The sequence below is a fragment of the Urtica dioica genome, chromosome 11, assembly GCF_054948205.1.
Source record: "Urtica dioica subsp. dioica isolate 48M chromosome 11, U.dioica_male_clone48M_v1_H2, whole genome shotgun sequence".
In the NCBI taxonomy this organism is placed as follows: domain Eukaryota; kingdom Viridiplantae; phylum Streptophyta; class Magnoliopsida; order Rosales; family Urticaceae; genus Urtica; species Urtica dioica.
Window position 1 is genome coordinate 1,167,965 of NC_142766.1, and position 27,200 is coordinate 1,195,164.

At 44.2% G+C, this 27,200-nt stretch overlaps 1 long non-coding RNA gene across 1 annotated transcript; it reads right to left on the reverse strand.

Annotated features, from left to right (window-relative positions):
- Positions 1–13,275: 13,275 nt before the first annotated feature.
- LOC149380613 (uncharacterized) lies at positions 13,276–25,513 on the reverse strand. The gene is made up of 4 exons (XR_016302000.1): positions 25,265–25,513; positions 18,781–18,909; positions 13,982–14,285; positions 13,276–13,719 (listed from the first exon to the last, which is right to left on the reverse strand). It is a non-coding gene; the product is annotated as an uncharacterized LOC149380613 (long non-coding RNA).
- Positions 25,514–27,200: the final 1,687 nt, after the last annotated feature.

A 27,200-nucleotide genomic window follows, 5' to 3' on the forward strand; every position in this document is an offset into this window, starting at 1 on the left:
GTCGGCACGAGGAGTATTAGTCGACTCGTGGACTCGGAACTCAACTCGAGGAATGAACTCATCTCTAGGAGTCATGTGAAGAGTCGGAACGAGGACTATCAGTCGACTCGTGGACTCGAACTCAACTCGAGGAGTGAACTCAACTCGAGGAGTCATGTAGAGTCGGCACGAGGAGTGTCAGTCGACTCGTGGACTCGGAACTCAACTCGAGGAGTGAACCGAACTCGAGGAGTCATGTGTAGAGTCAACACGAGTAGTGTCAGTCGACTCGTGGACTCGGAACTTAACTCGAGGAGTGAGCCCAACTCGAGGAGTCATGTTTGTTTCTCTCTAGGACCTCCGGCCTAACCATCGGCCCCTTGAGACTTATGTTATCTTTTTGTTTTTGAATTTTGAGGGTTTCATTGAGTATTGTTCCCCATTAGCCCCCTGAGTTTCTTGTGTTTGTGAGACGAAGACCAAGAAACTCTCGTGTCGGAGGTATACAATAATACATCACAATGTGTGGAATAACTTTTTTTTTATTGCAATAAGGAGGTTGTTACAACTTGCCATGGCACTTGGCCTTCTTTGGAAGAGAAAACAACGTGCTCGAAATAAAGCGATTACAAAGTCGAGCAAGTTCAGGCATGAATTTAAAGGAGAAAACTTTGACAGTCGTCGCTGCAAGCGGCGGGAGCTTGTTCTTTAGTAGACGCCTCATTCCCTCTGACGAGTTTGGCGCTCGGTCGGGGTTGTCACCTTGCTAGCGGGTGCGCCGAATTCTTTGAGATTCCCGCCTCGAATCAGGGAATCAATTTGCTCCCTAAGCTGGTAACATTCGGCCGTCGCGTGTCCGTGGTCTTGGTGATATTCGCACCGTTTGCTCCTATCCCGCGTTGCGGGGTCCTTCTTCATTGGAGGCGGAGATCCCAGCTTCTCTCTGTCTAAGCTCAGGATCTTGTCGGGTGTTGCGTTGAGAGGGACGAAGGATTGCTTCGGGGCTGGAGAAGGACGGTCATTAGGGACTTGACCATTTCTACGCCTCTTCCTTCGCGTGCCGAGACCGGCGGCCGGTGCCATGAGTGTGGCGGCGCGCTTTTTGTTGGATGCGCAGTCAGCAACGTTGGGTGGTTGGTGTCCCGAGATGACTTCTCTTGTGATCTCGCATCGGGTGTTGAGTTTATCCCTCAAGTCACCCCCATGAAACTCCCTTCGGGAAATGAGGCGGTCTCTCAAGTCTCCGGAGGCCGTCCCTATCACCCTTGTTAAGGGTGTATCATTCAAGTGACGTCCTCGACAGACGCCACGACCATTGATGTCGTCATCTCTTCGGACGCAAATGGTGAGCTTGGAGCATCCCTTTCGGGACCCCAAGATTGAGCGTCCTCGGGTATTGCGCGAGCTTTGACGCCTTGACGTGGTCTCTCGAGGGTGTCCCCTCGGGGGCGCACATGCGTGTTCACCCAACGATTGACGCCTTGACGCGGTCGCCTGAGGGTGTCCCCATGAAGGCGTACGTGCGCTCTCACTCTCGTGAGTAGCGTGGACGGGGTTCGTCTCGTTGGTTTTTGATTCCGCCACATGGTTTGGGTCTTTGTTATTATGGCTGACGTCGTCGACGTTGTTGTAGCCAAGGAGGTCGGTGATGAGTGCGCCGTCGACGCCGGGACGGTCTAGGAGCTCGGCGAGCCTTCGAGCCGTGTCCTCTCGGAGCCCGGCCTCGGGGTCATTCGCCGAGTCACGGGGCTGGCTCTCGTTGTCACGAGGTTGCCCTCCTAGACGGTGCGCGAGGCTTCGGGGGCCGTACCTCGAGCCCGTCGCTCGAGCGTCAGGGGAGGTAGCGGGAACTTGACTCATCTCTCGAGAGTCGTAGAAGTGGGAAGAAAAGGATTGGAAGGGAAAGCGTCGCCAAGGTCGGGAGGTCCCCTCCTTCTAGCGCCAAAATGTTGTCGCTCGTTTTCGGACAAAGATTTAGGAGCCCCAAACGGGTCGACCCAAGGCCAGACCAAGTGGTCGCGTTCGGGCTCGAGCGTGTCGGACTCGGTATCCCGAGTCTTCCCTTAGCTGTGAATGTCCCTTGAGTTCGTCCAAGCACCTGAAAAAGGAAGAAAGAACGCGTGAACTACAAAGGGGAAACAGAGGGGGTGTCTTGTTTACCTCTCCGACGCTCAACATTAGTGAGATTGAGGTGGAGTATAGAGGTTTTAGAGGGTGAGAGGCCAAAGATGAGCAAAACGAGTGAAGTATGAGTTCGACAGCGTTTCGGGACTCAAAACTGGATTACCTTTTGGGAGAGGGTGGACCTCTCTATTTATAGGCGACCAAGGGGTGTTTGGGGAACCCCTTGGCCGAGTGAGTCTCTTGGGTCGGCCATTGGCCGAGTGAACTTCTTGAAAGGTTCACTCGGCCATTGGCCGAGTGAAGTGCTTGGCCAGCTGAAGGTTCACTCGGCCAATGGCCGAGTGAACTGCTTGGGAGGTTCGGCCGAGTGAACTGCATGGCCGGCTGAAGGTTCACTCGGCCATCGGCTGAGTGAACTGCCTGGATGGTTCACTCGGCCATTGGCCGAGTGAAAAGGCTGAACCTTCAGCCGGCCATTGGCCGGCTGACCCTTGGGTCGGCCATTGGCTGAGTCAACCTTGGGCCGGCCATTGGTTTGGGCCGGCCAATGGCCGAGGCAAGGTTTCGCCGTCCGAGGCCTGGCGCCGGTCACGTGGGTCGAAGTGAGGCTTTTTTCCTCGTCGGTCCGAGACCGGCCGACAACAGATACCTAGAAGAACTATAGAGTCTCCAACTCTCAATGCCCCGTAACCAGACATCATAGATTCTGCTAACAATCGTACTGAGGACAATAGTCCTTTGACCCTTAGATTGCGAACATATCGTTTTAAGCAAACTACGAAGAGTTTGTTCATGCAAATCTACATTTGTCTCTTCGTAAGGTGTTGAGTTTGTTTATGAACTAAAGACTAATGTTTTATCATAAAGCTTCAAACAGACAAGGAAGAATGAATGAACGTTTCAACTTTTCATTAATGAATAAGCAATTACAAGCAAGAGTCTTCGTGAGACTTTATTACATCAAATGTACAAAACAAAGACTACAACTCTTCTTGTGGACACCATTGACAACAAACTCCCACTTGACTCAATGAAGATGTGTGTAGTCCTTCATGCCTAATCCCTCTCGATGTTTGTCGAAGACCTTGTTCGCTAGGGCCTTGGTGAATGGATCTGCTAGGTTGTCCACCGTTGAGATCTTCTTCACTTCCACGTCTCCGCGCTGCACGATCTCTCGAATCAAATGGTATTTCCTCTCAACATGTTTAGAACGCTTATGGGTTCGAGGTTTCTTTGAGTTAGCGACAGCCCCACTATTATCACAATAAAGGGTCATGGGCTCGTCAACGTTTAGAACAACTTCCAAATACTTAAGGAATTTTCTAAGCCATACAGCCTCTTTGGATGCTTCACAAGCAGCCACATATTCTGCTTCCATTGTGGAGTCAGCAATGCAAGATTGCTTAATATTCCCCCACACAACAGCTCCACCATTAAGGATGAACACAGATCCCGAAGTGGATTTCCTGGAATCCTTATCCGCTTGAAAATCGGAGTCGGTATATCCCGTCATAGTCAGGTCAGTACCTGAGTATGTAAGCATCAAGTTACTAGTTCTTCGAAGATACTTAAGAACATGCTTAACAACAATCCAGTGTTCGGGTTCAGGGTTGGATTGGAAACGGCTAACTACGCCAACGACGAAACATATATCAGGTCTAATGCAGAGCATAGCATACATGAGGCTTCCTACGGCAGAGGCGTAAGGAATTTTCCTCATGTCTTCAATCTCTTGTGCAGTCTTGGGAGACTGGTCCTTAGAGAGTGAGACTCCATGCCTAAAGGGTGTTTGGCCCTTCTTGGAGTCTTGCATCGAGAAGCGATCCATTACCTTATCAATATAAAATGCTTGAGAGAGCAACAGGGTCCGGTTTTTCCGATCTCGAAAGATTTGGATCCCCAGAATGTACGCGGCTTCTCCTAGATCCTTCATGTCGAATTGCTTTACTAACCAGACACAATTCTGACCTACTAGCCAACTTGCTAGTATTTTGCCTCAGCACGTGTGCAGGGCAACCCCAAATTTTGATGCGGCCAAGATTTACTTTACGGCCAGTCCATCGTTCATAAAGAGTACCAGGAACCGTTTTGGACGGAACTTGGTTCAGAATGTAAGCGGCTGTTTCGAGGGCATATCCCCAAAAGGAAGGAGGGAGTGATGAGTAACTCATCATTGATCTAACCATCTCCATAAGAGTTCGGTTTCTTCTCTCTGACACTCCGTTTTGTTGAGGTGTGCCAGGTGCGGTAAGCTGAGAAGCGATACCTTCTTCTTTAAGAAAGTCATCGAACTCTCCAGACATATACTCACCACCTCGATCAGATCGAAGGGTTTTGATCACTTTGCCAATTTGCTTTTCCACTAAAGCCCTAAAGACCTTAAATACGTTAAAGGTCTCGGATTTGTGTTTGAGCATATAGGCAAAGCCATATCGCGAGTAATCATCGGTGAAGGTAACGAAGTATTCGTATCCTCCACGTGCCTGTTGGTTGAGCGGACCACATACATCAGAATGTACTAGTTCCAGCAACTCAGTGGCTCTTCGACCCTTATCGGAGAAAGGTCGCTTAGTCATTTTTCCTTCTATGCAGGATTCACAAGTAGGTAGTGAACCTATTGCAGAGGCTTGGAGTGGACCATCCCTCACAAGTCTCTTAATCCTATCTAGACTGATACGACCAAGTCTTAAGTGCCAAAGGTATGTTGATTTTGTTAGATCGGAGGATTCAGAAAGTTTGATCCTCTTTGGCTCCCTAATTATATCTTCATCTATTTCGGTGTCTAAAAGAGAAGCTTGAGTGGGATAAATGTAAAAAAGAACATTCTTCATACATGCATCAGTGACAAAAGAATCAGAAAAAGAAATACGAATTCCCTTCTTTATAAACTTTAAATAATAATCTTCCTCTAAAAGTTGAGCAACAGATATTAAGTTTTTCCCAAAGGAATGAACATAATAAACATTATTCAAAATTAAAGTGCGATCTTCAAAAGATAGTGTCACGGATCCCACAGCCTTCGCTGACACCACGCTCCCATCACCCCACTTGAAGCAGAAGTCGCCATCCTATAAGCTTTTGCATTTCCTAAAACCAGTCAAGGAGCAGCAAATATGGTTGGTAGCAGTGGAGTCAATAATCTACGATGATACATTATCAGCTACTAAACAAGCTTCAGTAATAAGTACAATACCTTTTACTTTGGTTTTGAGGTAGGCAGGACAGTTCCTACGCCAGTGACCAGGCTCATTGCAGTGGTGGCACTTGTCGTTAGACTTGTCCACCTTCGGAGCCTTTGGCGCCTTCTTCTTCATTCGAACCTTAGGTTGGTTCTTCTTCTCGGCCTTGCGAGGTCTCTTCTTAGATCCAGAGGTAAAGGCAGTAGCATGTACCTCTCCTTGAGCCCTCTTTTTCAAAGTGAGTCCCTCAGCGATTTGAAGCTCCTTCATAAGCTCGGTAACAGTGTACTCTAGCTTGTTCATGGAATAGTTCAGCTTGAAGGTATCAAAAGACTCGGGGAGAGTTTCCAAGATCATGTCTATTTAGTCTCCCCATCAATCTCAGATCCAAGGATCTCCATTTCGTTTAGATAGCTAATGATCAGCATCATATGATCTCTAACGGGAGTCCCAGCCTTCATGTGACAGTTCATAAACTATCGGACCGCTTGTTGCCTAGCTTGACGTCCTTGCCCTCCAAACATCTCATGGAGATTGTAGAGCATATCGGTGGCAGTCTCGAAATCACGATGTTGTTGTTGCAACACATTGTTCATTGATGCTAAAATATAGCACCTCCCAATCTCATCGGATCGATGCCAGACCACCAGGTCATCTTTTTCCTCTTGCGTTGAATCTTCATTCGTTTGAGGACAGGGGGTGGTGAGAACCCATTTGTGCTTGTCGACAGTAAAGACTATGTCGAGGTTACGTTTCCAGTCGACATAATTGTCGCCTTCGAGTTTATTCGAGGAAAGAATGGTTAAGAGAGGGTTGAGAGACATATTGCCTATATAAGTTGAAACAAGTTTATGATTAGTCTTTGGTTTAGGATTTAAGTTTTATTTAAGACTTGATAAAATCCAAAGGTGTTATAAACCAAACGATAATTTACTCCCTCAAGAGAAGGCCGCAAAAAATCTCCATTTATAAGTAAATGACACATCATTAATGCTTAGCCAAGATGTCAATACACCAATTTTGACTAGCCACCTTTTAAATCGGTTTGATCACTCACATCCTTTCACAGAGCCTCAAGGGAGGATTACTAGGGATTGAGCCTAAGTGTGCAACCAACCATTTAGTACAAAAGTTCAACTTTAAAAAACAATCACCCAAGGGGAGGCCTTGTCATCATCGTCTCACTCTCGGACGTAGCTCATTGAGCAAAGATCGAAGCAAAAACGCCTTGGAGTACTCCCATTTAAGAGAGGGTCGCAAGAGCGGCTCTTAGTCCTGTTGTCAATGGTGCCCACAAGAAGAGTTGTAGTCTTTATTTTGCACATTTGATGTAATAAAGTCTCATAAAGACTCTTGCTTGTAATTGCTTATTCATTAACAAAAAGTTGAAACGTTCATTCAATCTTCCGTATCTATTTGAAGCTTTATGATAAAAAATTAGTCTTTAGTCCATAAACAAACTAAACAATTTACGAAGAGACAAATGTAGATTTGCATGAACAAACTCTTCTTAGTTTGCTTAAAACGATATATTCGCAATCTAAGGGTCAAAGGACTATTGACCTCAGTATGATTGTTAGAAGAATCTATGATGTCTGGTTATGAGGCATTGAGAGTTGGAGACTCTATAGTTCTTCTAGGTATCTTCCGAAGGTACTGAATTGACCAGTGCACTTCTAGAGACAAGATAAGAACAAACCATTTAATCTCTTATGTCTCGAAGTCACTACGTATGAATTGCATCGTGCTTACCTTGATCCTGAAATGAGACATGTCATTCCACACCTTAGTATTCTCATTTGAGAAAGTCAGAGTTCGGACTCACTATGTGATTCCGAACAGGACCTATTGGTGAAGTACTAAGTTATGAAGATGTCATGAGTAGCTTTGTGAAGTTCTCATAGATATGGAATTCATGTACAAGATTGCTGAAATGCAATGTATATCACCTCATGCTTTGTTCCTTGGAGTGTGAATAAATGAACTGGCCAGTTTCCAAATCGAGTCCTGACTCTTTTGGATGAAACAATGTGACTTGTTAGCTCCTCGTCAATACATTGTTTCTAACTTATTCACAAGCGACAAAGGAGTTGAGGAAATAACAGCTAGAAGGGTAAAATGGTAATTTCGTAAATCTCGACTAGCTGATGATATTCATGAAGGGTAAACATAGATAATATTCAGTGGATCTGCTCATTACAATTAGGTTGAATTCTTGAGTAGAAAATAAATTCATTTGAACCGAGAGATTTTCAGTGTCAACTCTTTAGTGGAGTCAGTTGACATTAAGCTAAACTTGGAAAAGGTTTGTGAACTTTTGAGTCCAAGTATTTTAGTTCAAGCTTTGTTCATTTGGATCCATGAGGTCACTGTCACGAATCACATCGATTAGGAATAGTTAAACTGGAAGTTAAGTCAAAACAAGAACGAAAATTGTCAAAAGGGTATTTTTGTCTTTTGAGACATAGCATGAAATGAATGTCAATAAATTTTTTGACAAGGTCATTTGATGACTTAATAATACTCGGCCATGACTTGATCATTGGGCCTTGTGGATTAATTTCATTTCATAAGAATTTTATTGAAAATTCTTAATGGGCCTTTTTCATGTTGTCATGAACAAATGAAGAAGCTTCTAGAAGCTCCTTCTAGAGACAATATGGGCGCCCAATATACCCAAGGAAAGAGAGAATATTTTGTGCATGAATGTATCAAGATACTTGCCAAAAGAAAAAGAGGAAACAAATTTGCATGAGGATGCTTAAGGGAATTCGTCCAAGAGAGAGATAAAGGCAAGGCATGGAACAAAATACGAAACAAATCCAAGGCTTAATGAAGCCTATGTTGGCCGAGCATCTCAAGAGAAAAAAGAGGAAATTGGCTCATTCTATAGAAGAGGAAACTACCTTATTGAAGGTGAGACCTCTCCTATAAATAGGAGCCTCATTCTTCTCATTTTATTCATTCCAAGTTTTAGATTTGAGAGACTCTCTCTCTTGAGACTTGGCCGATCCTCTCTCTCTCTCTCTCTCTCATCAATTTCGTTTTATTGTTTTGGCACCTAGGTCCTCATTTGACATAGAGTTTAGCTCTGCGACTTCAAGAATCGTTCTTAAGTCGTAGTGTTTAAAAGTGCCCACTCACTGATTCCTTTTATTTCGAGTGATTTAGTGATAGAAACTTTCGTGGTTGCTCGAGTTGCTGAGGAAAGAAAGAGAGACGTGCTGCGAGGGAGACGAGCGTTGCAACTTTCCAAAAGCTTCTCAAAGTTCAAGCTTCAAGAAAGGTTAGTAAACTTCTATGCTCATAATAGTTTATATTTACATGTGCTTGCTCTTTGTCTAGGTTAGTAAAAACTGTTTTACTTGAAAAAGAAATTTTTTAAAATTCCGCCGCTTAACGAAGCGTTAAACTTTTTCTTAAACCCTAGATCAATTCCAACAAGTCCCACGGTAATTGCTTCTTTCATTAGTGTTGGGGATCGTGGGTTACAAACAACGAATATAACCCTCCCACTTAGTTTTTGGTGTTTGGTACATCGACTCTTATAAGTTCGGAAACGGTTTTCCTAGTTATAGAGCGACAGAGCGGACAACTAGAAAAGAATCCTAGATATTCATGTTCAGAGCAGTGTTAGTGCATAAAGGCACAAGGTACATACTCGATCTTTTCCTATTTTCTATTCGGGAAAGTGCATGAGGGAAGTGTGAACTTCAACTCACTCGAACACTTGAAAGTTTGAGATTACACATCTTTTTATTTTTTGGCTCTACAAGGAGACCTCCCACTCAAATTTTCAAGAGCATATAGATTTTGAACATATGTTATATAGATATAGTTTTGAAAACATTTTGAAAACTTATTTGATTTGGATGACAAAATATTTTCAAGTTTGAAAGCGAAAACGGTTTTTCAAAATTCAAACTAGTTTTGTAAAAATTCAATTTCAAGTAATCTTTCAAAAATCAAAACATTTTAAACTTGCACATCATGTTTATAATCTTATGAAAAACATTTTTGCTCAAGAAAGTTTTCTCATTAGTGTTCTATAACTCATGGTAGTGGGGCTGAAAATCCGGATTTCTAAAAAACTGGACTTTCGGAACAGCCGCGCACCTCGGAGTAAAATCGCCATAACTAGCGGCTCCGATGTCCTTTTGACCCAAAACGGGTGGCATTGGAAAGATGACAGATAGACCTTTAATTTGATTAAAGAATCATTAAATTTAGATATCTGAACAGAGAGTTATGCCACTTTTACTGCGGGTTTTACTCCAGCTCAAAGAAAAAGAAATAATTAAAGTTCGGTCTTTTTAGGTGCGAAAAAGAATCGAGTGTAACGGAACGTTTTAGGAAGTTGTTAAAGCTTTTATTTGTGTTTTATTAGCAAGGTAATAACATGGTATAAAAGAAATAACAAAAAGCATAAAACGATTCAACTAAAAATAAGAAACTAGTAAGACAAGAAAACTAGTCACAAAATTTTACTCGAAATTTCTCAAACATTTAAAACATGTTTTTCAATATAAAAAATTAAAAAAATTTAGAACTGATTCTAATGTGTTTTAATATCATCCCAAACTCATAGAAAATTAACATCGACTCTTATAAGTTCGGAAACGGTTTTCCTAGTTATAGAGCGATAGAGCGGGCAACTAGAAAAGAATCGTAGAAGTTCATGTTCAGAGCATTGTTAGTGCATAAAGGCACAAGGGACATACTCGGATCTTTTCCTATTTTCTATTTGGGGAACGTGCATGAGGGAAGTGTGAGCTTCAACTCACTCGAACACTTGGAAGTTTGAGATTACACATCTTTTTATTTTTCGGCTTGTGTACGAACAGACCTCCCACTTAAATTTTCAAGAGCATATAGATTTTGAACATATGTGATATAGATATAGTTTTGAAAACATTTTGAAAACTTGTTTGATTTGGATGACAAAATATTTCAAGTTTGGAAATGAAAACGGTTTTTCAAAATTCAAACTAGTTTTGTAAAATTTGAATTTCAATTAAACTTTCAAAAATCAAAACATTTTAATCTTACACATAATGTTAATAATCTTATGAAAAACATTTTTTCTCAAGAAAATTTTCTCATTAGAGTTGTATAACTCATGGTAGTTTGGCTGAAAATCCGGATTTCTAAAAAACTGGACTTTCGGAACAGCCGCGCACCTCGGAGTAAAATTGTCATAACTGGCGGCTCCGATGTCCTTTTGACCCGAAACCGGTGGAATTGGAAAGAGGATAGACAAATATTTAATTTGATTCAATAATCATTAGATTTCGATTTCTGAGCAGAGAGTTATGCTACGTTTACTGCGGATTTTACTCCAGCTCGAAGAAAAAGAAATAATTAAAGTTCGGTCTTTTTAGGTGCGAAAAAGAATCGAGTGTAACGGAACGTTTTAGGAAGTTGTTAAAGCTTTTATTTGTGTTTTATTGGCAATGTACTAACATGGTATAAAAGAAATAACAACAAGCATAAAACGATTCAAGTAAATAAAAGAAACTAGTAAGACAATATAACTAGTCACAAAATTAGTAAATTTTCGAAAATAATTTTCAAGCTCATAATTTTAAATATATGTACATGCATATCTTTAACCTTGCTCTGATACCATTTGTTGGAATCAATCTAGGGTTTTAAGAAAAAGTTTAACTCTTCGGTAAGGGGCGGAATTTCAAAAAATTTCTTTTTCAAGTAAAACGTTTTTACTAACCTAGACAAAGAGCAAGCACATGTAAATAAATACTATAATGAGCATAAAAGATTACTAACCTTTTGGAAGCTTGAACGTTGAGAAGCTTTTGGAAAGTTGCAACATTCGTCTCCCCTTCGTAGCACGTCTCTCTTTCTTTCCTCGCCAACTCGAGCAACCACGAAAGTCTCTATCACTAAATCACTCGAAAGAAAAGGAATTATTGAGTGGGCACTTTTAAACACGACAACTCAAGAACAAGTCTTAGAGTCAAAGAGCTAAAACACTAGGTCAAATGTGGACCAAGGTGCCAAAACAAAAACGAAATTGACTAGAGAGAGAGAGAGAGGAGTCGTCCAAGTTCTAGAGAGAGAGTCTCTCAAATCTCTTAAACTTGGATGAATGAAATGTGAGGAATGAGGCTCCTATTTATAGGAGAGGTCTTACCTTCAATAAGGTAATTTCCTCTTCTATAGAATATCACATATTCATGAGCCAAGTTCCCATTTTCCAACTTGAGATACTCGGCCAAACAAGGTCTTCTAGAAGCCTTGATTTGTTTCCTATTTTGTTCCTTTCTCTAGTTGGCCGAAATTCTCTATGCCATGCATAGGAAATTTGTTTCCTCTTTTTCTTTTGGCAAGTATCTTGATACATTTATGCACAAAATATTCTCTCTTTCCCTTGGGTAGTAGGCGCCCATATTCAATCTAGAAGGGGCTTCTAGAAGCTCCTTAATTTGTTCATGACAACATGAAAAAGGCCCATTAAGAATTTTCAATAAAATTCTTATGAAATGAAATTAATCCCCAACGCCCAATAAATCTAATTTTGGCCGAGTGATACATGTCATCAAATGACCATGTCAAAAAATTTATTGACATTCATTTCATCATATGTCTCAAAAGACAAAAATACCCTTTTGACAATTTTCATAAAACTTGTCTCGTTTTTTTTTTACTTAGCTTCTAGTTTAACTATTCCTACTCGATGTGATTCGTGACAGTGACCTCATGGACCCAAATGAACAAAGCTTGAGCTAAACACTTGGACTCAAAAGTTCACAAACCTTTTCCAAGTTTAGCTTAATGTCAACTGACTCAACTAAAGAGTTGACACTGAAAATCTCTCGGTTCAAATGAATTTATTTTCTACTCAAGAATTCAACCTAATTGTAATGAGCGGATCCACTGAATATTATCTATGTTTACCCTTCATGAATATCATCAGCTAGTCGGGATTTATGAAATTACTATTTTACCCTTCTAGCTGTTATTTCCTCAACTCCTTTGTCGCTTGTGAATAAGTTAGAAACAATGTATTGACGAGGAGCTAACAAGTCACATTGTTTCATCCAAAAGAGTTAGGACTCGATTTGGACACTGGCCAGTTCATTTATTCACACTCTAAGGAACAAAGCATGAGGTGATATACATTGCATTTCAGCAATCTTGTACATGAATTCCATATCTATGAGAACTTCACAAAGCTACTCATGACATCTTCATAACTTAGTACTTCACCAATAGGTCCTGTTCGGAATCACATAATTAGTCCGAACTCTGACTTTCTCAAATGAGAATACATAAGCTATGAAATGACATGTCTCATTTCAGGATTAAGGTAAGCATGATGCAATTCATACGTAGTGACTTCGAGACATAAGAGGTTAAATGGTTTGTTCTTATTTTGTCTCTAGAAGTGCACTAGTCAATTCAGTACCTTCGGAAGATACCTAGAAGAACTATAGAGTCTCCAACTCTCAATGCCCCATAACCAGACATCATAGATTCTCCTAACAATCGTACTGAGGTCAATAGTCCTTTGACCTTTAGATTGCGAATATATCGTTTTAAGCAAACTACGAAGAGTTTGTTCATGCGAATCTACATTTGTCTCTTCGTAAGTTGTTATGTTTGTTTATGGACTAAAGACTAAGGTTTTATCATAAAGCTTCAAACAGACAAGGAAGAATGAATGAACGTTTCAACTTTTTATTAAATGAATGAATTAATTCCTTTTTCCCCCATGAACTCGTACCTCGATTACATTTCACCCCCTGAACTCGAAAATGTTGCAAAACTCAACTCACAACTCAAACACGTGTTACAAAGTCCTACTTCCGTCAGTATTTGGACGTTAAGTTTAACTTTATGATGACGTGGCAAGATTTTAAACAGTATTAGAGTATTTTCTATTATTTTAAATATTTTTAAGATTTAAATATTGTTATTAGTTATATTGATTATTAAAAAACTAAATATTTCACTTCTTATCTCTCTCCTCTCTCTCTCTCTCTCTCTCTCTCTCTCTCTCTTTCTGCTCTCCCTCTCTCTCTCTCTCTTGCAATTCCAACAGAAACCCAGATTTTTCTTCAACGGAATTAAACTAAAGCCAATAGCTTTTCTTGTTTTCATTTGATGAGCTACGGTGTTCCCGATTCGATGGAATACTGCTACAGCTCGTCTTCTTCTTCTTCATATGGTCAACAAATGACATCCACCGACACCGATTCCATGCCTGAAACGACGTCGTCGTCGATCTCGGCCGTTCATCGCGCGCTTTCCCTCGTCCTATCCGACGGCCACGAATCGAAGCTCGAAGGCGCTCGCGAAATCCGAATGCTCACGAAGACCTCGCAGACTTGCCGAAGATTACTCGCCCGAGTCCAACGAGTCTGCTCTTCTCGCTCTCCTCAACCTCGCCGTCAGAGACGAAATGTAACAGCCTCTCCTCAACGAGCAAGTTGACAATCAATACCAATACAGCCCATAGATAAATAAAAAAAATCAGAAAAAAATCAATAAAAAATAGCAGAAACCCCATTTGTTGAACGGTATTAACACTACTATTTCCTCATCCAATTTTCTCCTAAATAAAAAATTTAAAAATTATCCCACAGACCCACAGCAACAACCAAAAATTAAGCAGATAATTTGTGGTGTATATATATATATATATAGAAGAATAAATCAGTAAAATAACAACAGACCTGAAGCAAGGAAGCAATTCCAGAGTCCAATTGGGTGAGATTCACAAGAAGCATAACCAACAATTGCCTGATGCTCGATTCAGGCTTGTACATCATTTCCATGGATACTTATATCATTTCAATCTCTATCATCTTTTCTACCAAATCTGAATTTTGTGAAAGATTCACAAGTGCTTGAACTGAAGGTTCTGTTTGGTTGCGCTTCTGGTGAGTCTAAGACTGGAGGACGACGGCGTCGGCGTGGTCGGAACGCGGTCGTACGGCGGAGAGAGCGACGTCGTCTGATTCTGTAACGCTTCTGTAACTATTGCAAGAGAGAGAGAGAGGGAGAGCAGAAAAAGAGAGAGAGATAAGAAATGAAATATTTATTTTTTTAATAATTAATATATCTAATAACAATATTTAAATATTAAAAGTATTTAAAATAATAGAAAATACTCTAATACTGTTTAAAATCTTGCCACGTCATCATAAAGTTAAACTTAACGTCCAAATACTGACGGAAGTAGGACTTTGTAACACGTGTTTGAGTTGTGAGTTGAGTTTTGCAACATTTTCGAGTTCAGGGGTGAAATGTAATCGAGGTACGAGTTCAGGGGGTAAAAAAGGAATTAATTCTAAATGAATAAGCAATTACAAGCTCTTCTTCGTGAGACTTTATTACATCAAATGTACAAAATAAAGACTAAAACTCTTCTTGTGGGCACTATTGACAACAAACTCCCACTTGACTCAAAGAAGATGTGTGTAGTCCTTCATGCCTAATCGCTCTCGATGTTGGTCGAAGACCTTGTTCGCAAGGGCCTTGGTGAATGGATCTACTAGGTTGTCTACCATTGAGATCTTTTTCACTTCCACGTCTCCGCGCTGCATGATCTCTCGAATCAAATGGTATTTCCTCTCAATATGTTTAGAGCGCTTATGGCTTCGAGGTTCCTTTGAGTTAGCAACGGCCCCACTATTATCACAATAAAGGGTCATGGGCTCGTCAACGTTTGGAACAACTTCCAAACACTTAAGGAATTTTCTAAGCCATACAGCCTCTTTGGATGCTTCACAAGCAGCCATATATTCTGCTTCCATTGTGGAGTCAGCAATGCAAGATTGCTTAATACTCCTCCACACAACAGCTCCACCATTAAGGATGAACACAGATCCCAAAGTGGATTTCCTGGAATCCTTATCCGCTGGAAAATCGGAGTCGGTATATCCCGTCATAGTCAGGTCAGTACCTGAGTATGTAAGCATCAAGTTCCTAGTTCTTCGAAGATACTTAAGAACATGCTTAAAAGCAATCCAGTGCTCGGGTCCAGGGTTGGATTGGAAACGGCTAACTACGCCAACGGTGAAACAGATATCAGGTCTAGTGCAAAGCATAGCATACATGAGGCTTCCTACGGTAGAGGCGTAAGGAATTTTCCTCATGTCTTCAATATCTTGTGCAGTCTTGGGAGACTGGTCCTTAGAGAGTGAGATTCCATGCCTAAAGGGTGTTTGGCCCTTCTTGGAGTCTTGCATCGAGAAGCGATCCATTACCTTATCAATATAAGATCCTTGAGAGAGCGACATGGTCCAGTTTTTCCGATCTCGAAAGATTTGGATTCCCAGAATGTACGCGGCTTCTCCTAGATCCTTCATATCGAATTGCTTTGCTAACCAGACCTTAACCTCAGATAACTTACCCACATCATTACCTATGAGTAATATATCATCGACATATAGTACCAGAAACACAACTTTACCTTCATGCATATCTTTACAGTTTCATCGAATCTAATATTCCATGACCTAGATGCTTGCTTTAATCCATAAATGGACTTAAGCAACTCACAAACCTTGGTCTCTTGACCTTCTTCCACGAAACCGTCTGGTTGAGCCATGTAAATGCGCTCGTCAAGATTGCCATTCAGAAAGGCCGTCTTGACATCCATTTGCCATATCTCATAGTCGAGAGCTGCAGCTATGGATAGAAGTATGCGGATGGATTTAAGCATCACCACTGGCGAGAATGTTTCTTCATAGTCAATCCGTTCTTGTTGGGTATAACCCTTAGCCACAAGTTGTGCTTTGAACGTCTCGACGTTCCCATCCGGACCCTTTTTCTTCTTGTATATCCACTTACACCCTACGGGTTTAATCCCTTCAGGAAGGTCTACAAGTTTCCAGACTTTGTTGACATACATCGAGTACATTTCAACTTTCATGGCGTCAAGCCAAATGTTTGATTCAGAACAAGCCATCGCTTGGCTATAGGAAACAGGGTCATCCATGTCGGAGATGGCTCCATAGGACATGTACCTGTCAGGCTTTTGAGTAGCCCTCCCACTACGTCGAAGTACTACTTGACGAGATTCTGATGAGTTAGGTTGTGTTTCAGTTGGGGTAAGAACAGTTCTTACAGATGAGGTAGAAGCTTCCTCACCCAACTTTTCTTCAAGCACAATTTTGCTTCTAGGTTTTGCATCCTTCATAAAGTCCTCCGCAAGGAAACGAGCATTCGTGCTAACGAAAGTCTTATCGTCCTCGGGACTATAGAAAGTAAAACCTTTGTTTTCCTTTGGATATCCAACGAACAAACACAATTCTGACCTACTAGCCAACTTGCTAGTCTTTTGCCACAGCACGTGTGTAGGGCAACCCCAAATTCGGATGTGGCCCAGATTTACTTTACCGCCAGTCCATATTTCATAAGGAGTACCAGGAACCATTTTAGATGGAACTTGGTTCAGAATGTAAGCGGCTGTTTCTAGGGCATATCCCCAAAAGGAAAGAGGGAGTGATGAGTAACTCATCATTGATCTAACCATCTCCATAAGAGTTCGGTTTCTTCTCTCTGACACTCCGTTTTGTTGAGGTGTGCCAGGTGCGGTAAGCTGAGAAGCGATACCCTCTTCTTTAAGAAAGTCATCGAACTCTCCAGACATATACTCACCACCTCGATCGGATCGAAGGGTTTTGATCACTTTGCCAGTTTGCTTTTCCACTAAAGCCCTAAAGACCTTAAATACGTTAAAGGTCTCGGATTTGTATTTGAGCAAATAGACAAAACCATATCTTGAGTAATCATCGGTGAAGGTAACGAAGTATTCGTATCCACCACGTGCCTGTTGACTGAGCGGACCATACACATCAGAGTGTATTAGTTCCAGCAACTCAGTGGCTCTTCGACCCTTATCGGAGAAAGGTCGCTTAGTCATTTTTCCTTCTATGCAAGATTCATAAGTAGGTAGTGAACCTATTGCAGAGGCTTGGAGTGGACCGTCCTTCACAAGTCTCTTAATCCTGTCTAGACACATATGACCAAGTCTTAAGTGCCAGAGGTATGTCGATTTTATTAGATCGGAGGATTCAGATAGTTCGATCCTCTTTGGCTCCCTAACTAGATCAGTATCTATTTCGGTGTCACGATCCGCGAGCCTTAGCTCGCCCGCGAGCCGCGACAGAGATCTTCCGTATCTTACTTAACATAAATAAAATTCATAAAAAATTTGGTGGAAGCGCTTCCGGAAAACATTTTCTAGAAAAACTTTTAAAATATTTACATAAGCGTCTCAAAAATATGGGCGAATTTTTCATTTTTCTTAAAACATACTATCTAAAACTTTACAAACAAAAGACTCGTCTTTTAAAAACAAAACAGACCAATTCGCCCTTGACTTAGCCACAGGTCGGCAGCCGTACATACACACGCCTACTTACTTACCGGGTTTTGCTGATGCTCTGCTTAATCTTCCTTAGCTTCGCCTTTATGTACAATATCAAGATAATAACTGTGAGTCGAAAGACTCAGTAAGCGGATATCTATATAACTAATGCATCGTGCACATAACACATAAGAAATACATAACATGCAATTCATATCTTATCATAACTTGCGGAAGTATCGGCTTAGGTCCCGATAAATCCACCTTTCATAAGAATCAATCGGCTTAGGTCTCGATAGATTCATCTTACTTAAGAATCAATCGGCTTAGGTCCCGATAGATTCATCTTACTTAGGAATCACTCAGCTTAGGTCCCGAGAGATTCCTCTTACTTAAGAATTCACCATCTTAGGTCCCGGTGATTCACATCATTACATACTTTCATCATAATCTATGGAATTACCAGCTTAGGTCCATGTAACTCCTCTTACTTGAGAATATGTCAGCTTAGGTCCCGGCAATTCCCATCATACAATACATTTCCTGCTTGGGATCCCTTAATGATATCCGCACGACACATGTCTTATTGGCGCCAGACAGGAGGGTGCACAGTCTCCTACCTAATCCCCGTGTGGTACCAGCACGAAGCATAATAGGTACCTGCTAACAAGGGGTATATGTTGGAGGCGGTACCATTATGTGTTTTCTCTTTAATTAACTTAACATGAGAGACTGCTTGGTTCGGGTTTAATCCCGATCTTCCATATATTCTTTTCACTTATTAACTCATGACTTATAAGATCTTGGGATGCGACTCCCAAAGATCCTATCATAATATCCTCGCTTTTGAATACGAGTCTTAACTTCAGTCTCTCATAACCCAGTTCACTAGGACTGGATCTCTTGGGGGAAACTAACTAAACACATATCAAAGGCTCGGGTTCCTAGTTACCTCTAGCCATTTTTGTTAGACGGACTAATTCTGTTTCCCAATTCGTTAGTGGCTTAAAGCCCTTAATCTTGATAGTGATTTTTCATTTGGCTTATCTTACTCTTGCTTACTAGAAAGGATATAAAAGATGCACGTACAATATATGTATATATAAGGATATATATAATATTTCTTGATATTGTAGGTGCCTATAATCCACTTACCTGGATAACGATTCTCACGAATCCTGAAATCTTCTCTTCCAAACAAAAGGGTTCTTCTTAACTTCACGTAACCCAGTCCACGTAAGCTCTTTCTGATCGTTGCTAATCCTTATAGCAATCTGGACTTATCTATGGAAGAGAAAGATCGAACGTCGAGCGTACTTAGTATCTCATCCCTCGATACACTAACGTACATACTTCTAATGGAAAGAAAACTCATAAGGAATGTGTTGTTGGCCCGTCTAGGGCCAACGGGAACAAGGTCATCTCTTCGACCCACATGGCTGGTACGAGATCTTGGGCGGCGAAACCCCGACTCAACCAGGAGCCGGCCCAAACCAATGGCCAAGTCAAAACCCAGCCACGGGCCGAGTTAATGGCTCACCCGGCCATTGGCTGGGTCAAAGGCTCACTCGGCCATTGGACAGTTCACTCGGCCAATGGCCGAGTGAAACCCTCAGCCACCAAGGCAGTTCACTCGGCCATTGGCCGAGTGAACCTTCCAGCAGTTCACTCGGCCAATGGCCGAGTGAACCCTTCAGCCGCCAAGACAGTTCACTCGGCCATTGGCCGAGTGAACCTTCCAGCAGTTCACTCGGCCAATGGCCGAGTGAACCTCCCTGCTGCCTCAGCAGTTCACTCGGCCATTGGCCGAGTGAACATCAGCCGGCCCAAGACCTTCACTCGGCCAATGGCCGAGTGAACCTCACCACCATGTTCACTCGGCCATTGGCCGACCCAGCCTCCTCCAATGCCGACCCAAGCATTCTCACTCGGCCAAGGGGTCTTCAAACCACCCCTTGGCTGCCTATAAATACCAAGGCACCCCCCTTGGTCCAGGTAATCCATTCTTGAGTACTGAAACGCTGCCGAACTCGTACCTCGCTCGTTTCTCTCAAGCTTTGGCCTCTAAACACCCCTAAAACCTCTATACTCCACCTCAATCCCACTAATGTTGAGCGTCGGAGAGGTAAACAGGGGCACCCCCCCTGTTTCCCCTTTGTAGTTCACGATCTCTTGTTTGCTTTTCAGGTATCAAGACGAGGTGAGCTTCACCCACAGCTAAGGGACGACTTGGGATACCAAGTCCGACACGCTCGAGTCGAGACGAGACCACTTGGTCCGGCCTTGGGTCTGACCGTCTGCGACTCCTAAATCGTTGTCCGAAAAACTGCGACAACATTTTGGCGCTAGAAGGAGGGGATCTCTCGACCTTGGCAACACATCCCCTCTACCAGTTTTCTTCTCACTCCTACGACTCTCGAGAGATGAGTCGTAGCCCCGCCACCTCCGTGGGCGCCCGAGCGACTAGCTCGAGGCGCGACCTCCAAAGCTCCGTGCGCCGTCTCGAAGGGCAACCTCGTGATAACGAGAGCCAGCCCCGAGACCTGGCGAATGACCCCGAGGCCGCAGTCCGAGAGGACACGGCTCGAAGGCTTGCCGAGCTCCTAGACCGCCCCGGCGTCACCGGCGCGCTCATCACCGACCTCCTCGACTCCAACAATGTCGATGACATCAACCATGAGACCAACCTCGACCACGCTATTCACGAAAGTGGACACGCGCGCACGCCTCCAAGGGGACACCCTCGGGCGGCCGCGTCAAAACGTCAACTTTCTGGTGAGCACGCACACACGCCCTCGAGGGGACACCCTCGGGCGACCACGTCAAGGCGTCAAAGCTCGCACAATGCCCGAGGACGCTCGACCTCGAGGTCCCGAAAGGGACGCTCCAAGCTCACCATCCGCGTCCAAAACCCTTGTGAGGGTGACGACGTCGATGGTCTCGGCCTCCGCCAAAGGCGTCGCCTGAGTGATGCGCCCTTAACAAGGGTGATAGGGACGGCCTCCGGAGACTTGAGAGACCGCCTCAACTCTCAAAGAAAGGATCCCGAGTTCAACTTGAGAGAAAAGCTCAACGCCCGACGCGAGACCGCGATCATCTTGGGGCAGCAACCACCCAACATTGATCGAGCACTCGATCAAGAGCGCGCAGCCACGCTTGTGATGCCGGCCGTTGGTCCCGAGTCACGAAGGAAAAGGCGCCGGAAAGGTCAAGTCCCTAACGACCACCCTTCTCCAGCCCCGAAGCGATCCTTCGTCCCGCTCAACACAGCGCCCGACCGGATCCTGCGCTTACGCCGCGATGAGCTGGGAAGCCCCGCTCCACTCACAAAGGACCCCGCGAAGCGAGATCGAAGTCGGTTCTGCGAATACCACAAAGATCACGGGCACGCGACGGTCGAATGCAAGCAGCTCAAGAAGCGAATTGATTCCCTAATTCGAGTTGGGAATCTCAGGGAATTCGTCGCGTCTACTAGCAAGCCATGATGGTCGCGACTTCGACATTCACGCCCGAACTCGATCGGCTTCGTGGTCACTTTCATTTCAAAAGTGTAATTTCCTTTTTTCAAAAAAGGCCAAGTGCCATGACAAGCTGTAATGACCCCCTTATTGCAATAAAGAGTTATTTCACACATGAAAAAAATGCTATTGTATACCTCTAACGCGAGAGTTTCTCAACCTTTGTCTCACAAACGCAAGAAACTCGGGGGGCTAACAGGGACCAACGCTCAATCAAAACGCTCAATCAAAAAACAATTCAACAACAACTCAAAAAATAAAAATAAGAGAGACTCTTCGCATGTCTCCTCGAGATGAATTCATTCCTCGAGTCGAGCTACGAGTTCGTGCGTCGACCGATACTCCTCGCGCCGACTCTTCACAAAACTCCTCGTGCAGACTCTACAAGAGCCCTCGAGTTGAGTCCCAAGTCCACAAGTCAACTAACTATTCCTCGTGCAGGCTCTACATGAGCCCTCGAGTTGAGTCTCGAGACCGCGCTCGCCGCCCAGCTCGTCGGCCGAAAGGCAACGAGTTACAAATGGGTTCAAGGCTTGCGTCCGCCAGGGCGTATCTGGTCAAGCCAGCGTCCACGGGAAACCTCGCCACACAAATGTGGCATCGCGCTCGCCGCCCAGCTCGTCGGCCGATAGGCAACGAGTTACAAATGGGTTCAAGGCTTGCGTCCGCCAGGACGTATCTGGTCAAGCCAGCGTCCACGGGAAACCTCGCCACACAAATGTGGCATCGCGCTCGCCGCCCAGCTCGTCGGCCGAAAGGCAACGAGTTACAAATGGGTTCAAGGCGTCCGCCAGGGCGTATCTGGTCGAGCCAGCGTCCACGGGAAACCTCGCCACACAAATGTGGCATCGCGCTCGCCGCCCAGCTCGTCGGCCGATAGGCAACGAGTTACAAATGGGTTCAAGGCTTGCGTCCGCCAGGGCGTATCTGGTCGAGCCAGCGTCCACGGGAAACCTCGCCACACAAATGTGGCATCGCGCTCGCCGCCCAGCTCGTCGGCTGATAGGCAACGAGTTACAAATGGGTTCAAGGCTTGCGTCCGCCAGGGCGTATCTGGTCAAGCCAGCGTCCACGGGAAACCTCGCCACACAAATGTGGCATCGCGCTCGCCGCCCGGCTCGTCGGCCGATAGGCAACGAGTTACAAATGGGTTCAAGGTCTGCGTCCCAACACAAAAAAGACGCGCAAATCGATTATGCCTTCGTTGGCAAGTCGAGAAAAGTAAGACGCGCACAATACGACAAAGACGCGCAAATCGATTATGCCTTCGTTGGCAAGTCGAGAAAAGTAAGACGCGCACTACACAAAAAAGACGTGCAAATCGATTATGCCTTCGTTGGCAAATTGAGAAAACAAGACGCGCACAAAACAAAAAAGACGTGCAAATCGATTATGCCTTCGTTGGCAAGTCGAGAAAGGTAAGACGCGCACAACACAACGAAGACGCGCAAATCGATTATGCCTTCGTTGGCAAATCGAGAAAACAAGACGCGCACAAAACAAAAAAGACGTGCAAATCGATTAAGCCTTCGTTGGCAAGTCGAGAAAAGTAAGACGCGCACTACACAAAAAAGACGTGCAAATCGATTATGCCTTCGTTGGCAAGTCGAGAAAAGTAAGACGCGCACTACACAAAAAAGACGTGCAAATCGATTATGCCTTCGTTGGCAAATCGAGAAAACAAGACGCGCACAAAACAACAAAGCCGTGCTAATCGATCACGCCCTCATTGGTAGATCGAGAAAATGAGCCACGCACGATCAACCCGAAACAAAAAGTCGTCCCTCGCGACGCGCGAAGGCCATTCCTCATGATGCAAACCTGAGAGCATTCATCTCGCGTCCGCATAAAAGCGTAGATTTTGAGTTTCCACTCGATCTACGCTCGACCGGAAACTCGGGGGGCTAATGTTGTTGGCCCGTCTAGGGCCAACGGGAACAAGGTCATCTCTTCGACCCACATGGCTGGTACGAGATCTTGGGCGGCGAAACCCCGACTCAACCAGGAGCCGGCCCAAACCAATGGCCAAGTCAAAACCCAGCCACGGGCCGAGTCAATGGCTCACCCGGCCATTGGCTGGGTCAAAGGCTCACTCGGCCATTGGACAGTTCACTCGGCCAATGGCCGAGTGAACCCCTCAGCCACCAAGGCAGTTCACTCGGCCATTGGCCGAGTGAACCTTCCAGCAGTTCACTCGGCCAATGGCCGAGTGAACCCTTCAGCCGCCAAGACAGTTCACTCGGCCATTGGCCGAGTGAACCTTCTAGCAGTTCACTCGGCCAATGGCCGAGTGAACCTCCCTGCTGCCTCAGCAGTTCACTCGGCCATTGGCCGAGTGAACCTCAGCCGGCCCAAGACCTTCACTCGGCCAATGGCCGAGTGAACCTCACCACCATGTTCACTCGGACATTGGCCGACCCAGCCTCCTCCAATGCCGACCCAAGCATTCTCACTCGGCCAAGGGGTCTTCAAACCACCCCTTGGCTGCCTATAAATACCAAGGCACCCCCCTTGGTCCAGGTAATCCATTCTTGAGTACTGAAACGCTGCCGAACTCGTACCTCGCTCGTTTCTCTCAAGCTTTGGCCTCTAAACACCCCTAAAACCTCTATACTCCACCTCAATCCCACTAATGTTGAGCGTCGGAGAGGTAAACAGGGGCACCCCCCCTGTTTCCCCTTTGTAGTTCACGATCTCTTGTTTGCTTTTCAGGTATCAAGACGAGGTGAGCTTCACCCACAGCTAAGGGACGACTTGGGATACCAAGTCCGACACGCTCGAGTCGAGACGAGACCACTTGGTCCGGCCTTGGGTCTGACCGTCTGCGACTCCTAAATCGTTGTCCGAAAAACTGCGACAACAGAATGTATTCAAAACGTCCTCCTAGTCATGCTACTCAGAGCGTCTCAAACACGAGAAACAGAGAATACAACAAGACAAAACATAGATACAGAAAAGAATCGACGCCTAAAAATAAGGCCTTGACATCGCTTTTCTAATCTAAGCTAAGGAACGTTCTATGCTATTCGACCACCTATTCTTCTGACTGGGCAAAGCCCACTGCTTAGAATAGGTTCCCGACGGTCGAACTCAAAGAGAAAAGAACGTATAAGAAACTCTTACTAAAAAATCTATAGCGTACGTAAGTTATACGAAAATAACTCAAAACAACATTTCTCAAATGTATTTTAGAAAATATTTTTGACTTGCCTCTTTTTATTGACAAGTTATAACATTTGAGAACATAAATAAATAAAACATTTTCATTTAAAATAAACTAAATCATCTATTTTAAATGTCTAACCATATCGTAAATAATTTTGGGTTCGATTTAATAAAACATTTACGAAATAATCGAACCCTTGGTTCGTAGTCGAACCTTTCTTTTATTTTTATTTTTGTATGTAAATAAAACATTTCTCGTTGATATTCTTTTCCGATTTAAAAGAGTCGAGCTTATAGTCGAACTCGGTTTTTAATACATAATTAAATAAGTATATTAAGTAATTAATTGAATAATCAACGAGAATAATAATAATATAACATAATACCTTATTTTTCTTTACGACTTATTTCAAAACTTGACTATAAAACATAATAACATATTAATTAAAGATTAGTAACTAGCACGAGTCGAGTCGAGACTCTCGACAACCAACTCACAACAAGACCAACTTAACGACCATTTACAAATCCGAACAAAGCCAAATCTATAATTTCAACATCACAACTCAAAACTAACAATTCTCAATTTCTGGGTTTATACACACGGCCAATTCCACAATCAACCAGCCACACGGACAAGCTCCATATTCAAAACTCAGACTCAATGACAAGTAACCAAACTCAGAATCACGTCACCAAAAATCAATAACAAACCCACACCAAGCTCAATCACCCGGCCGGGCAACAACATCATCATAAACAATCAAACCATAACAATCAGGACAACCACACGAATGAGAGGCAATCACCGAAACAGAGCTCAACTCAAGCTTGAGAAATCATCACTGAATCAAGCTAAGACAACCCAACAGAAACCCCCAAATTCTCAACCCTAGCCCTATAATTTCTTCTCAAATCCGAGCAGTAGAGGATGAGAAATTTGAAATTGAGGTTACCTTCTCCGTCCTCGCCGTGCTCGCGGCGGCGCTCGCTCCTTCTTAGCCTGCGCGCGCGTCCAGTGGCGAGTCTCGGTCTCGGTGACTTGCTGTCGGCCGACCGTCCCCTTCGCGAGCTCACCCTCGTCTCGCTCTCTTCCTCTCTTCCTCTCTCTCACTCTCTCGACTCTCTCTCTCTCCGGTCCTCTCTTCTTCTTTCTCTTTTCTTTTCCTTTCTTTTTTTTTCTCGCGTGGGCTGGTGTGGTTTGGCCGATCAAGTGATATATATATATATATATATATATATATATATATATATATATATATATCACTTTGAAGAAGATTCTAGTCTAGATGACGTGGCAAGCTTAACTTTATCCTTTTAATTACAAACCAACCTATTTTCCTTGTTTTCTTTCAAATGGGTCCCTTAAAAATTATTACAACCAAGTCCTCTTCATATAATTATTTAATGAAATCCATAACCGAACGGATTATAATTATATGATTCGAACCGAGAATTTTCTCGTTCGTTCTCGATTAATTAAAATATATTTAAGGTTTCTCATAATTAATTCTCGTTCTTGAGAATTTATTTCTTAAATTAATTTCCGGGATATTTCCTCGGAATTAATTTATTAATCGAGATAAACTCGATAATTTCCTTATTTATTCCGAGATTTCTCATAACCTTAACATATTTAAAATTAATTCGATAAATCCATTGGACCATACTCACTCAAGAATTTAGTTGTAACTATGGAAAGCTCGTTAATTATTTCCATATTTCCAAATACGAGTGACGCAAAAGCTCGTCCTTACAATCGGTGTCTAAAAGAGAAGGTCAAGTGGGATAGATGTAGAAAAGAGCATTCTTCATACATGCATCAGTGACAAAAGAATTATCACGAAATGAAATACGAATTCCATTCTTAATGAACTTCAAACAATAATCTTGCTCAAGAAGACGAGCAACGAATATTAAGTTTTTCCCAAAGGTAGGAACAAAATAAACATTATTCAAGTTTAAAGTGCAGTCTTCAAAAGACAGCGTCACGGATCCCACAGCATTCGCAGACACCAGGTGTTGTCGCTGTTTTTCGGACAACTATTTAGAAACCCCAAACGGTTCGACCCAACGCCGGACCAAGTGGTCGCGTTCGGGCTTGAGCGTGTCGGACTCGGTATCCCAAGTCTTTCCTTAGCTGTGATTGGTGTTTGCTTCGTCCGTCGTTCATCCTGGAAGAGAAGGTAACGATGAACTACAAAGGGGAAACAGAGGGGTTGCCTCTGTTTACCTCTCCGACGCTCAACATTAGTAGGGTTGAGGTAGATTGTCGAAAGTTAGGTGTTTAGAGGCCGAGACTTGAGAGAAACGAGCGAGGTATGAGTTTGACAGCGTTTCAGTACTCAAGAATGGATTACCTGGACCAGGGGAGGGACCCCGACATTTATAGGCGACCAAGGGGCGTTTTGGGCGTCCCCTTGGCCGAGGGCCGGCTCTGAGGCGGCCGTGGAGGCGAGGGCCGGCTCTGAGGCGGCCGTGGAAGCGAGGGCCGGCTCTGAGCCGGCCGTGGAGACGAGGGCCGGCTCTGAGGCGGCCGTGGAGGCGAGGGCCGGCTCTGAGCCGGCCATGGAGAGGAGGGCCGACTCTAAGGCGGCCGTGGAGGTGAGGACCGGCTCTGAGCCGGCCGTGGAGACGAGGGCCGGCTCTGAGGCGGCCGTGGAGGCGAGGGCCGGCTCTGAGCCGGCCGTGGAGACGAGGGCCGGCTCAGAGGCGGCCGTGGAGGCGAGGGCCGGCTCTGAGCCAGCCGTGGAGGCGAGGGCCGGCTCTGAGCCGGCCGTGGAGACGAGGGCCGGCTCTGAGGCGGCCATGGAGGTGAGGGCCGGCTCTGAGTCGACATGGAGAGGAGGGCCGGCTCTGAGGCGGCTGTGGAGGCGAGGGCCGGCTCTGAGC